We start from the raw sequence: 13,990 nt of genomic DNA, 5'->3' as shown, positions 1-13,990 counted from the left end.
GAATCTACAGGCCAACTAAACCGCAGTATCCCATTCCGTGTATGGACACCGTTATCTATTTACTCTATACACCCATCTAAAGCAGAGACAAAAAGCAGGGTTATCAACCCTCACGCAGAGGGGTAGAGGGTGTGTGGGGAGGGGTGGTTGAGGAATATACATGTTGGTCTCACCACAGTTAGACATTCTACACTGCATACTGAATTGGGTTGGTTGTGCACTGTGTGTATTTCGTTGTAACGTTTCGGTGAGTATAGATCCGAATTTCGTTTTAAAAGTTTAACACTGAATTAGATGATTCTTAGTTTTGTAGACCTCTGGTGATAGTGCTGTTGGCCAGTGTATTGATTGTACAAACCCTATATATTGTTGAGACGTTCGTAGTATTCACACTCGCTACACTTGGTTTTCATGTGAATTCGTCGATTATAATCGCTTGATGTGTATCACAGGGCAAATGTCGTCTCATTGAGAAAGTGAGTGAGTTGGGTTAAGGGCTTCACACACACCTGTTATTCTGTGTTAAGATTCGAACTCAGACATTCATTGTGATAAGCGAAAACGCTAACCCATATCCGTCCACACAACTGCGGCAGGTATAACATAAGGGGTCGAAAGTTAAAGTGAGTGAGTGAGTTGGTTTTAAAGCCGCTTTGAGTTGTATTCCAGTTATATTACTGCGTGTCAGCTCAACGTGGGAGGAAAGTAGACGTTTACCACTTTGGTGAAAACATTTGGTTGGTTGGTTTGTTGTTTAACGCCGCACTATTGCAGCTATATGACGGCGGTCTGTTAATAATCGAGTCTGGACCAGACAATCCAGTGATTGATATCATGAACATCGATCCACGCAATTGGGATTGATGACATGTATCAACCAAGTCAGCGAGTCTGACCACCCGATCCCGTTAGTCGCCTTTTACGACAAGCATAGTCGCCTTTTACGGCAAGCATGGGTTGTTTTGGTGAAAACAACGAGCACGGGTATGTTACTGATACACTAAAAACTTAATCGGGGCGAACCGGGATTCAAAGTATAAGACGCCGCAATTCGCTGTGCAAAGTTGCGTCCCTTTGGCACGCCAGAAACCTTTGATTGTGGGTTCGAATCCCGGCTTAGTTTCTCGGTTTGTGGGCGTCATACCCGTGCTCGTGGGTTTCACCAAAGTGGTGAATGTCTAAGACCTGCATCACTTCGGGCTTTCAAGCTGACAAGCCGTGACATAACTGGAAGCGGCGTAAAACCCAACTTGGAGTAAGTTAGGCCGCTCACTCCGAGCCTCTGGGACATGCCCCAAAGGTTACAAATTGTACCTTGACTAAAATACAAATTAAATCCTCTCTCCCTCAATAAAACAACCGAGTTATGGTTAGAATAGTTGACTGTGGCTTGAAACATCATTCATTCGCTCACTTATCGTTTCATGTTGGAATTAGAGAAACCTCCCTTGCAACGTAACGTATCGAAAACTCCCCACCACCCTTACCGTATTGCTCTTTAGTTACCCTCACGATATGATCCAGGTTGAAGAGGGCACCAATGTAGTTTTTGACATAGTTGATTGTAGGATGTTTTATTATTATTTGGGGCATTTACAAACACACACGCAAGTACGCACAAACGCGCGCGCGCACACACACACACTCACACGCACGCACGCACACACACACACACACAAACTCAACTGCCGGACAAAAGAAAGTATACACCCATGTTTAATGGTGGCTAATACTGAAATATTTACAAAAATGGTTATTTTTACAGTGGTGATGCATTTAATACAGGTGCCATTGTTCTGTTTTGGACCTTGAGTTTTCAGAGTTTCGGCGACTGATTTCAGCCTAGTAACGGTTTAATAACGTTTGTAAGTAAGTGTATGTTTCTTTGGCCCGGCAATTAATAGTCAATGTATGTATAATATAGGTGTACGAATAACGTATGACGCTTGACCTCGAGCGTCCTTTAGCTGACACCGGCACTAATCCTATCAATACTGTACCTACAGATCAACGAGTGGCTTAGTATATGCATTAGATATATATGTCAGCTGGTCATATTCACGCTAGACATAACGGGACCTCCGTGACTGACTTCCCTGCGATAAAAGCCCACTAATAGATCTGCCCCGTCACAAGAGGGCGCTGATAGCATCTCGAGCGGGCCTTATTCAAAGTTGACTCAGACTTTTGTATGATTGTACTGATAAATATTAACTTAAAATAAATAAACAAGTACTTTAGGAAAGTAAGCTAAGCTACACTGTTGGTTTAAAACATAAGCCCTTTGCAAATCGAGTTTTATCGTGTCAGTAGAGTTAGACTTTGAAAGGGCAAACTTGACTTAAACGTTAAAATTTATTTCATTTTGGGCATTCAACATACAGCATGGCAGGGTGGCGCCCATCAACGTTATATCGGTTGCATTTCAACATCAATGAAATATGGGTCGTCTTCACACACGCAGAATGGTGTTTAAACGTGTGTTAGAATAGCAGAACCGTTACAAGGGGGTAGATTAACGCTTTGTCTCTGAAAATATATATTTTGATAGAAACAAACAACTCCATTAAATTGAAAAGGAGCTGAAGTGAGAAGTGAGATTCAGAACCTGTGGAAAATCTAGACTTGCTTCATTTAGGGCTATAGTATCACAGAAGGGCAGAGGGGGAAATCATTTGGTTCAGAGACTGTGAGAGACTACAAGAGGGGATTCTCCGGGATAAATCAAGTCACCAAACACCCTCATAAACCTTCATGCAGTGACGTCATCCTATTGTTCTCTAGTCAGGTTAAATCTCATAAACACTGATGTTGTAATGGGATACTATAGACATATTTGCTATGTAATCTGTTACAATATCTCGGGTATTTTATTAATACAATTTCAATTCATATTCATATTGTAACATGCATTAAAATGTAAAATCTAACGAAAAAAATTATGTTTGAAACATAAAAATGTTGTTTTAAGTTAATTTTCTCGGTTTATCAAACAACCCCCCCCCCCCCCCCCCCCCCCCCCCCCCGATTTTAATGATATCTATAAGCTTTATCCCGCGGATGCGGGTTGTAGACATCATAAAAAAACATCGGAAGGGCTTTATCCTACTCATAACCGATTAAAATGAAATTTGGGTGGTTGCAATTTGATTTTTCTGTTTGTGTGTCATCCTATCCCTGTGACGTTTCTTGTTGCTGACAATCACTGGTTTGTCTGGTCCCGGACATTTTAACATGCCGATATTGCTGGAATATGCAGTGGAAAACAACAAGAAAAAACCCAATAATAATTGTATTTTGTGTTATTATAGTAAACTATGCGTCCTTATGATTATGATTTTACTTTTATACCGAATGTAAACTTACATTCAAGTTGTCAGTGCCCTTTTCAGCTTTACGCTTCACTCACTGACCAGCAGAATATACTATTTACTATACAACAATTCTCCTTGAGATTTCAGGCAGCATGTGGGTAGTGCTCTTCCTCTGTTGTCTACACCTAGTAGAGTCGCAGGCAGTCCCACCCGGAGATGCACATCCTCGCGGGGGTGCGGTTCCTCGCGCGGCTGCACCGCTTCCGGATTTTGGAACTCAGCTGAGACTCCCTGATGGCATCCCATACTCCAAGAGTTCTGGCAGAGAAAACACTGTTAAAAATCCCCTCCACGTCCCCGAGTTCCTTCCCTTCGCCACGAACGCTCAGGGTGTTCCACAACTCTCAATTAAGAACATACAGGACAGTCTGAGAAAGCCAACCAAACAAGCGGACAAAGTGGTCACGCAGACGAAGCGCCCGAATTTGGACGGGTTGACAATTGAGCAGATAATAGAGAAGTTCGGACCCCCCGGGAACAAGCCTCAGCCCGAAGCGAGGAATCCACCCCCTGGATTTACCAGGCACCAAGTCTCCCCGGCTCTTCCCAGGACTCCGGTCGGGGACAGGGTGGCAAAGGATGAACATTAAGTGGCTTGTCAAAAAGGTAAAATGATACCAGCAGCAAATGGGTACCCGGTAGAATGAGATACAATGCTAAACTAAGCGTCTAACGCTGATAACGACGTCGATATAACGTCGATATTGAAGAAGGTAGCAATGATAAACGACGGGAAAACAATTATGAAAATGAGAAAGTTTTTCACCTTCATTGTTGTTTGTTTGTTTGTTTGTTGTTTAACGCCGCACTCAGCAATATTCCAGCTATATGACGGCGGTCTGTAAATAGTCGAGTCTGGACCAGGCAATCCAGTGATTGAGATCATGAACATCGATCCACGCAATCATTGTTGTTATATATGTGAGAGCGTATATAAATGTAGTATCATATATATTTCTCATTCGCCGTTTGTTTTCAGATGAACTATCAACAACAACAACAAAAGTCGAAGACAGTGTAGGATGTCGCAATTTAGAGCAAAGAAGAAGATAACAAAATGCTTGCGTCTGAAGCGTTGCTTATTCCTTTTTGACTAGGAACCAACTCTTTAAAATACGTCATCTTTCATGACGGTAACAAAAACTGTATTTGTTAGCAGTTGTACCATGTAGCATGGTACGCTATATTATCGCGGTAGTTAACTTATAATGGATCGCAGTGGCGAACGCTTACTAACCTATTAAACATGTCACACGCAAAATGTTTCTTGTTCTGTATTCCCACTTTTATGACTCATCAATTATTATTGATCGATGTTGATTTTCTTAACCGAGTTCAATAGCGACTCAATGGCGGGCAACAATATATCATCGCGGTATCACTATGTGGTGTGATACGAGTGGATTGTGTTGTTTAAATAACTTTCTGTTTGGGATTATGCATAATCAGCATGCATACGACCTGTAGGTTGGGTCAAGGGACATCGTCCAAACAAATGGGTTCTTTCCTAACCAATTTCGAATGGAGGTATTCCACTTAAAAACATTCCACAAAAAAAGTTGACGTGTATACTTACGAGTAGCCGTGACAGCGCAACGAGTCCGTTATTTGATCAAGCGATGAAATGTCGTGCTTAGATTTCGATAGTAAACAGTCAGCAGTGGGTGTGGATTACGAGATTTACCGATACCGCGACAATACAGAGCCCGCAATCATAGAGAGACACACTATATTATCCGTACTTTTACTGTCACATCTTGGTCCATATTCACAAAGCGATAAAAGCTAAGTCCCACCTTCTTTATTTTCACATATCTCCACTTCCGCTGTATCTCTTGGAAATCTACAAATGACATTCGTCTCATTTTGAATAGTGTCCATGGCACCAAGGATACCTGATGAAAAGTTGGTACAAGAAAACCGATGTTTCTCCAGATGGTCACGAGTACTGAGTCACAGCATATGTTTTACAACCACGGATCATCACTTCATGAATATGTCGCTCCGTTAACAAATACAATATTGTTTCGGCAGATAGTTAATACAGGATAAAACATTTAATGCCTTTTTGATATGGAAATATAAAGCAAGCCGTGGGTAACGTGGTTTTGTTTTAGGTATAATGGACTTACGACTGTCGTAGAGCTACGATAGCTTAGGTAAGAACATTTCATTTTCATGATTTATCGTACAGAGAACAACATAAAGTTTAAGCAGAACACTATCTATCAATGTGTATAAACATATCAGTGTTTTAGACATATCTATCAATATATATATATATAAATATATATATTGGTTCTAACTGCCTATTGTCAATGGTGGATAAATATAAAAATATAAAGTACCGCGATGTGTAGACATGAACGTCTGTGAGATTGATCGCACATCCTTGAGAGGACCATGTATGATAACGGTAAATTGCGACCCACTAGAAGTGAGAAATTTCAAATGGAGACATGTTGTCGAACACTTCTTTGAAAATCTTCAAAAGAGTTCAAATGGCTGTCGTTTATATCCTTTCTCTTTTTTAAATCATATCAAGTGATATTTAAAAGATGTAGATAAAAACAGGGATGTGGTTTGGGGGTAATTTCATTTTAATAGAGTGAAGGACTTTTGCCCTTTTCATGCAAAAGCTAAAACTCTGCATGTAATTAATTATTTCAGAAAATATGCTAGCTGGTTTTTTGATGGTTTTTTTAAAATGGTTGCCTATGTGCAAATCATTCTTGTTCTTTTTCTAGAAAATGTTACAATTCAGTTTCGCTTTACCAAGCATTTACGGATTTTAAGGTACATGTAGTCAATATTTGTATGAGACAAAATAAAACACGACTTGAAAGGGTGAACATTTGAGCAGTCTGTACGGAGTGTTTTAGTTTAAAGGAAGGTTTACTATTCTAAATCAGGAAGGGTGGGTGTGAATATGACAGTCACAAGCAAGACATCAATCTGACACGCATGCAATGTGTGTGGGGTTTTTTTTACAATCAATTATCTTAAATTAAACATCTTATTATTAACTATCTCTGTAACAAAAATAGGACCCTTTCTGGATTAATAACGAAGTATTGCAGAAAAAACGTAGTTATCCAATCTGTTCGTTCGCAAAAAAGCTTCATTATACTATGATTACATTCTGTTAATCGATCTTATACATATTTCAGTGCATGTTTATTGTTTTTTTAGTGAATATGTAAAACATGAATAAAATGTATCTTATCGTTTGCCCATTGTTGTTTTCCAGAAGTTCATTATCATTGTAACATCAGACTGGCGTCAGATTTAGATGGTCAATTTCTTCCGGTCAGTAATTCGTGGCACCGATAGAGACGTCTAGGTCTTTATCAGTTGTTTATCCTTCTACCCTAGACAAGGTCGACATCCGTATCCTTAGGACATATACCATGATGCAATGGGGTTAAGCTGATTCTTCAGCTATATAAATATGAGATGACACGAGATGTCATTATAGTCCACCTTTGCAGAATAGCAGCACCAGCTCTCAGAGGTACCTTCATTGAAACCTATCACTGAGGTAAGAAACGTTGTCATTCGGCATCACTCGTGTCATTCCGCAAGCATGTTACGGAAATGGGCGAGTGGTGACTGTACAATGCTATGTACGTATTCACATTTTGGTCAATACTATTTCCTTGTTGATGTTTATGTTATGATATTGATAAATGAAGGCGGGTATGGGCCGGTGTTTGTTAGGTCACTTTTTGTCTCAGAGTCGTACTGGGATCCGTTGATCGTGGGTTCGAATCCAGATTATGGGTGAGTGAATGACGCCAGGCTTTCTTCATTTGTTTTGGGCGGTTACAGCTCCTCAGATCGTGACGAAAAGGGCAATCTTTGGAGAACTGACTTTAATGAGATTGCAATGAAAAATTTACTATCAACATATCTTCAAGGATGTTTGTTTAATGTGTTTGATGCTATCTATCTGTTTTTGACACGTGGCCATACCGATATAGTGCACGTTTGTCTTGTTCTGGTAAACAGCTTCCATTTGCTAGATGTGAAATCCTACATATAGGATGACAGTTTACAGGAGATAGATTAAGCTTAAAGGAAATCACACGGAAATCCTAACCATAAAACAGTGAAACATACATACATACAGGATATTTACAAAGTCCTATTATGGGCCAGAAATGGGCTTCACACATCGTACCCATGTCGGGAATCGAATTCGGGCCTTCGGCGTGACGAGCGAGCGCTTTAACCACTAGGCTAACCCACTGTACCTATTGGGATACATATGCCCCTTCCCGATTAAGAACCGTGGCCTGTCAACACCATCGATATTCGTTAGTTAACACCAATGATTATTTTGATGAACCAAGGATCATAATTCGAATTCGAACATAGATTCTCCGGCTCCTTTTACAATTAAAGGACGTAACACTGCGCAGCGAATTGCACGCGTTAGTCCATGAAGCGGTATGAATTGAACTATAGTTTGTTGTTTAACGCCTCACGCAGTATTCCAGCTAAATGACGGCGGCCTGTCAATAATCCAATCTAGACGAGACAATCGATTAACTTTTAATGTTTTCTTGTCTACCCTTTGACACAGGTTGAAAGGAAAGTATTTACAAAAAGTGGCAAATTGTACTGTAAAAGATATATTTTTAAAAAAATGGTTAACTTGGAAACGTATTTACATTAAATGAAGATGGACATATACGTTAAACATTCGACCAAGAATGAATGAGTGTGTGGGTTTGATTAGCCTATTGATTAAAGCGTTCGCTCATCACGCCGAAGGCCCGGGTCCGATCCCCCACGTGGGCAGAATGTGTGAAGCCCATTTCTGATGTCCCGCCGTGATAATGCCGAAATATTTCTAAAAGCGGCGTAGAACAATACTCACTCACTCTTGTTTGCCAGATACTTCGTGTCAAGGTGTTGTAATGGTAGTTTTCACACTGGTGTCGTGTGCAAAAAGTGTGACGTAATTAGGTCACATGTTACTTTAGGTCTTTAGACGTTGGGGTATAGCCCCGATGGCTTCCTTAGGTGAAAATGGTCAAATTGTTTGATAGGCATTACTTAGAAGTTAACGGATGACAAGGTTGACACAATTTTATGGGTAACAACTTCTTTAATACTGTCTTGCTCGACAACAGTATAAGGATCTATACCCAAACGTCGCTTTTCACAGTATTAAAGAAGTTGTTATCCATAAAATTGTGTCTAATTTGTGAAAATGGTCGCTTGTTCAATTTGATACAGTCAGTACAGCTGGTATATATATACTCTTCATTGTTTTATCATTGTTTCAGCTCCTGCAACTCTTTGATTTCACACTCTCGACATGACGTCACTTCTGACCTTGTGCCTTGTGATCTGTGTGGTGGGGTTCGCCGGGGCGGATGGGAGGGATTACTGGGACGGCACGCAGCCGACTAACATCCCCCTGAAAAATTATCCCCCGGGATTTCTAACGCTTGAAGAAATTAAAACACTTTTCTCCACTGATGTGGGTATAAGTGGGCCAGTTCGTGTCACAGCTGAGCAAATCAAGATGTCGTTGATGGGTAAGGACTGAACACTGCAAACGGAAGTTGAAAACGTTCTTGGTGACGTCAGACATTGAACTGCCTTAGGTGCAAGGGGGTGCAACTCTCCTTCCTCTATAGAGTACCGTGTGGCTGTCATCACAGAGTAGTTCGCAAGTTCTAGAGTAGAACTGTGCCGGCATATACGGAAAGGAACCTGTTTAAGTGTGACAAAACTTTAGTTTACATGCATACACGGAATACTGTCCTGAAACTGGAATTTATAAATCTTTCACTTTTTGTTTGAATAAAATACGATAATATTTTTCACTGTGTTTCTTTTAATTGACCTTCATTCTACCAAGTATGAGTCAACTCGCGGGAAATCCTCTTCTAAGTCTGCTTTGTGATAACAATAACAATAAAAACTCCGCACAACAGGGATTCGTTCAGTTGGAATTATCAAAATCGGCGATTTTAATGCGAACCATGCATAGAAGTGCGAAACCAAGCCACGCCAAGTGCAGTCGCCGCTGATGCCGCGATGCTGAGTTGCGCCCCTTGCGTGTCCCCATGATCCTGGGTGAGAATCCAAGATTCGACCTGGATATGTGCTTGATACACTTGCTCGTGGGTTTCACCAACGTGGTAACGACTGTGACCTGCATCACTTCCTGCATCTTCCTACATAACGCTGACACACCGTGATACAACTGAAAAAAAATGCTAAAAGGGGCTTGAAAACAAACCCAATTAACTTTCAGCTCTCTATGTTATACCTGCCGCGGTTTTGTGGACAGATATGGTTCAGCGTTGTCGCTTATCACATTGATTGTCTGAGTTCGAATCTTAACACAGAATAACAGAGGTCGTATGTGAAGCCCTAGACTAAAATCTAGTCTCTGAAATGAACATATCGTACATAAAAAAACAGTTGTTCAGTTATCTTAATAAAAATATAATAAAAAGGAGCCCAGTGACTCTCTTCATCCTGATACTGCAGTGATCTAGACTTGCCAAACATTATAGACTTGCATGGGCTGTATTTGATATATATTTGTATCAGGGTCTGTAAGACAGACTAGTGAAGCCCTTAAATCTACAATGCATGGGCTTATGATCTACAGTCGTGATAATGCTGATCTTTCATTTTTGTTTTATCATCCACACCCGTGAAGATCCGGGTTAGAATAGGTCTTTAACAACACCTATTTGCCGCAAAAGCGATTATGATTGTCGGGAGAGGCGACAAACGGGATCGGGCTGTCAGGCTCGGTGACTTGGTTGATACAGGTCATCGTATCCCAATCGCGTATGTCGATGCTCATGATATCAACACTGGATAGTAGGGTCCAGACTCGATTATTTACAGACCGCAGTCATATAGCTGGAATATTGCTGATTGCGGCTTAAACAACAAACAAACCAACAAAAGCTTATCACCCACGGTTAATTAGTTTGGTTTGTTGTTTTACGGCGCACTCAGCGATAACTAAGTCATATGTAACCAATCGAGTTTGGACCAAACAAACCAGTGATTGATACGAGCAGCGTCCCACGCAGGACACGCAATCAACCAAGTCACCGAGCCTGGCCACCCGATCCGTTTGGTCGCCTCTTACGACCAGCATAGGTTGCTAAACACCTACTCTAACCCGTCGTTATTGAGGACGATAATAAGAGATAAAAGTAATCAAAAAGCGATGCATTTTCAGCTTCCAAGGGTGCAGTTCAGTTGCATCTGCAATGAACCAACGTGTAGGACAGTGGCTGAAATTTTATCCAAAAAAATAAATTGTCCCCGAAAATACTTGAAAAAACAAAATGTTTCAAACTGTCGAAAGAAAATAGCATTGAACTGGCGATGCCAGTGTTTAACAACGTCATATGATTGGGCATCTTCCCCATAAGTTGCTTTCATTTCATCGAAAGTTTCTTTTGGTGTGCGACCTTTCAAATATAAAAACCTAATCACTGCTCGGTATTCTACTGGCTCCATTGTCACACCCTACTCGATCATAACACCTATAAAAGTGGTAAGATTAATAGTTCGGTGCTGCAAATTCAGACATAACCCATAGATACATGTATCATTACACATGTGAAATTTCAACCAAATATGATAACCCTAAGTGGTTTAGGGGAAATCTGTAATGAACACCCCTCGTATGTTTTTGGGTAGATCAATATGTGCTATGGGTATAGTAAGTGAAAATTTCGAATATACGGTTATAAAACGAAAATTCCTTACACCAGTTCCAAAACCTATACAATGCAGTGTTCTCTCGTGGATGCACGGGTAAGTATATATACATTCGAACCTCGTTTTCTCGAACACCATTATCTCGAATGTACCGATATCTTAAACCTATATTCTCAGGTCCCGACCGCCTCATCATGCCTGGTTATCTCGAATGTCGGGATATCTCGAAGTTACCACACGGTCCCGTTGGGTTCGAGATAACGCTGTCAACTGCATGTTTGAACTCAACAAAACAAAAGTACATTGTAATCTCGGGATCAGATGACAAGAAGGTAGCATTCGTGACCAACTCGTGTTATTCCGGGACAAGCCAAATAGCGCATTGGTGACCAACTCGTGTTATTCCGGGACAAACCGGTTACGGAAAGGGGCGAGTGGTGACGAATAAAGAAGGTAGTTCCTGATCGCCGGTCGGACTACTGGGTAAAATAAACAATTTAGGGACATTGTAAAAGTTATCAACCGTTACTCGTTAACTCTTTAACGTAGAAGACAAGAATGCGACTCAGCCAATAGGCGAATGTTGACAGAAGTGGTGTAACTGTCAACAACTAAAACCCGATATGTGTGTTTCGCGAACACCTTTGTTGTTGTTGTTGGTTTGTTGTTTAACGCCGCACTCAGCAATATTCCAGCTATATGACGGCGTTCTGTAAATAATCGAGTCTGGACCAGACAACCCAGTGAATGACATCATGAGCATCGATCCACGCAATTCGGATCGATGACAGGCATCAACCAAGTCAGCGAGCCTGACCACCCGATCCCGTTAGTCGCCTCTTACGACAAGCATAGTCGCTTTTTACGGCAAGTATGGGTTGCTGAAGACCTATTCTACCCCGGATCTTCACGGGTCTCGCGAACACCTAGTACCATCACTATTTGATAATTATTCATTAACAACTGCTCATGATATAGACGGAATCGGACAGTGGAGTCTATTCTATGGGAATGGATTATGGGAACGTTGTTTTTCGCTTCTTATTTATTTGTGTGTATATTTTTGCGGGGCAGTTTATGCATAGAATCATTGCTGTGGGAATAATTACTTGTTCATTTTAAAATACATGTTCTTGTATATATCTGAAGATACATCATCCCTGCTTGATGTATAAATTGTATAATTTAGGATAGTAACGGAGTGCACTGACTTCATTTGATTGAAGTGAGGAATGTCTCATATAAATAAATGATCGACAGGACCTGGTTGATCAGCCATGTGTCCGACCATCCTCCATCCTGTGTAATAAATATCACTTGTATAATGACACATTCGCCACCATAGCTTCTTTCCGGAAGTGATGTCACCATCTCCATCTCCCTGACCACTCTCCCAGCAAAGGGATTCTCTCATTCGGGCGTTTATAGTTATTGGACAGCCATGATTAGCGTGCTATTCGAATAGGGTTCAAAACGAGACTATGGTAGCAATTAGGTCCATATAATATTTATCATGATAAATATCGAATGAAGATATAATTCACTCGATAATCGAGATTGGGTTCGAGAGTACACAATATCTTTAACCTCAGGGGTCAGTGTTTGTAATGCCATAAATATATGGAATGGAAATATAATTCACTGGATAATCGTAGACACGGCAGTACACAATGTCGTTAACCTCAGGGATCAGTATATATAATGCCATTTATAGGAGATATAATTCACTGGATAATCGAGGATGGGTTAGAGAGTACACAATGTCGTCAACCTCAGGGGTCAGTGACCCGGGTCACGCTATAAATAACGTACAGCCTTCTGACCTAACTCAAATAGGTGTGCACAAACACATTACTGCATGATTAGGTGAATATTTATATGTGCATTGCATACTCGTTGGCGATTTGTGTAAGAAAATAGGTCCCAACAAGTTGGCAACAACCTATTATATATACTTCTCGTAAGAGTCAAATAAATGGATCGGGTGGTCAGGTTCGTTGACTAGCTTAATTGCATGTATCTATCCAAGTTACGTGAACTGATGCTCATGATATCAATCACGGGATTGTCTTGCCCAGACTCGATTATTTACAGACGTCGTCATATAGCTGGAATATATTGCATAGTGCGGCATTACACAACAAACAAACAAAAATCATGTCATTTGGGCATATAAAATATACGGGAGGGTGTCGAAGATGTACACGTTTACAAAGAAGGGCCGTTTATGTTAGATCTATCACATGTATCTAATTTGAATAGGAGTTTAGTAAAACATGTAAAGAACTTTAATAACTTGCTTCCGAGTTTCAGTAAAACCAGCTGTAGACAGTCAATTCAGCTTTAGACAATTCCAAACTACAAATGAAGTAATTAAGTTAACTATAAATTAAATATATTGTTAAATTTAAGGAACGCCATTCTGTGTGTATTGAAGCGCATGTAAATAATGATAAATATACGCACATGAACAAATATATATCCCTTTCGTCCCATCTTCATAATATTAGTAACTTCAACGACTTCACTTGTGTACGTGTCTATGTTCTCCAGTTTGATGTAGTTTTATTAATATTCAGCAATATGAATATAAAGTAAATTATTAATTACGAGTCGTTTTATAATTGACTTCTTCTTGACTTAACAAAATGTTTGCCTCGTAAATGAATCTAATTTCGTAAACATTCCTTATGCATTTCTACTTTTTATTACAGAAATTAATTAGCCACAAATCCGTATAATATATGTTTCCTTTTTAGGAGTGAAAGTTCAGATTGTAATATTACGGAATATATCTCCATATTTTAGAAAAAATGTATAATTGAATAATTTATATGAAATAGACTTATCTTTATAAAAAATATTAAGCTCTATATACGAAACAGTGACGTCGTCTGCTA

The 13,990-nt window shown here is 40.1% G+C and overlaps 1 long non-coding RNA gene across 1 annotated transcript; it reads left to right on the top strand.

The window, feature by feature from the left end:
- The first annotated feature begins 141 nt into the window (after nt 1-141).
- On the top strand, nt 142-9,212 carry LOC124115765. The gene is made up of 4 exons (XR_006858021.2): nt 142-247; nt 3,462-3,980; nt 4,354-6,915; nt 8,672-9,212. It is a non-coding gene; the product is annotated as an uncharacterized LOC124115765 (long non-coding RNA).
- Nucleotides 9,213-13,990: the final 4,778 nt, after the last annotated feature.

Source organism: Haliotis rufescens, unplaced genomic scaffold, assembly GCF_023055435.1.
Source record: "Haliotis rufescens isolate VD_foot unplaced genomic scaffold, xgHalRufe1.0.p SCAF_8, whole genome shotgun sequence".
NCBI lineage: Eukaryota > Metazoa > Mollusca > Gastropoda > Lepetellida > Haliotidae > Haliotis > Haliotis rufescens.
This window is presented reverse-complemented; position numbering and strand designations above follow the sequence as displayed.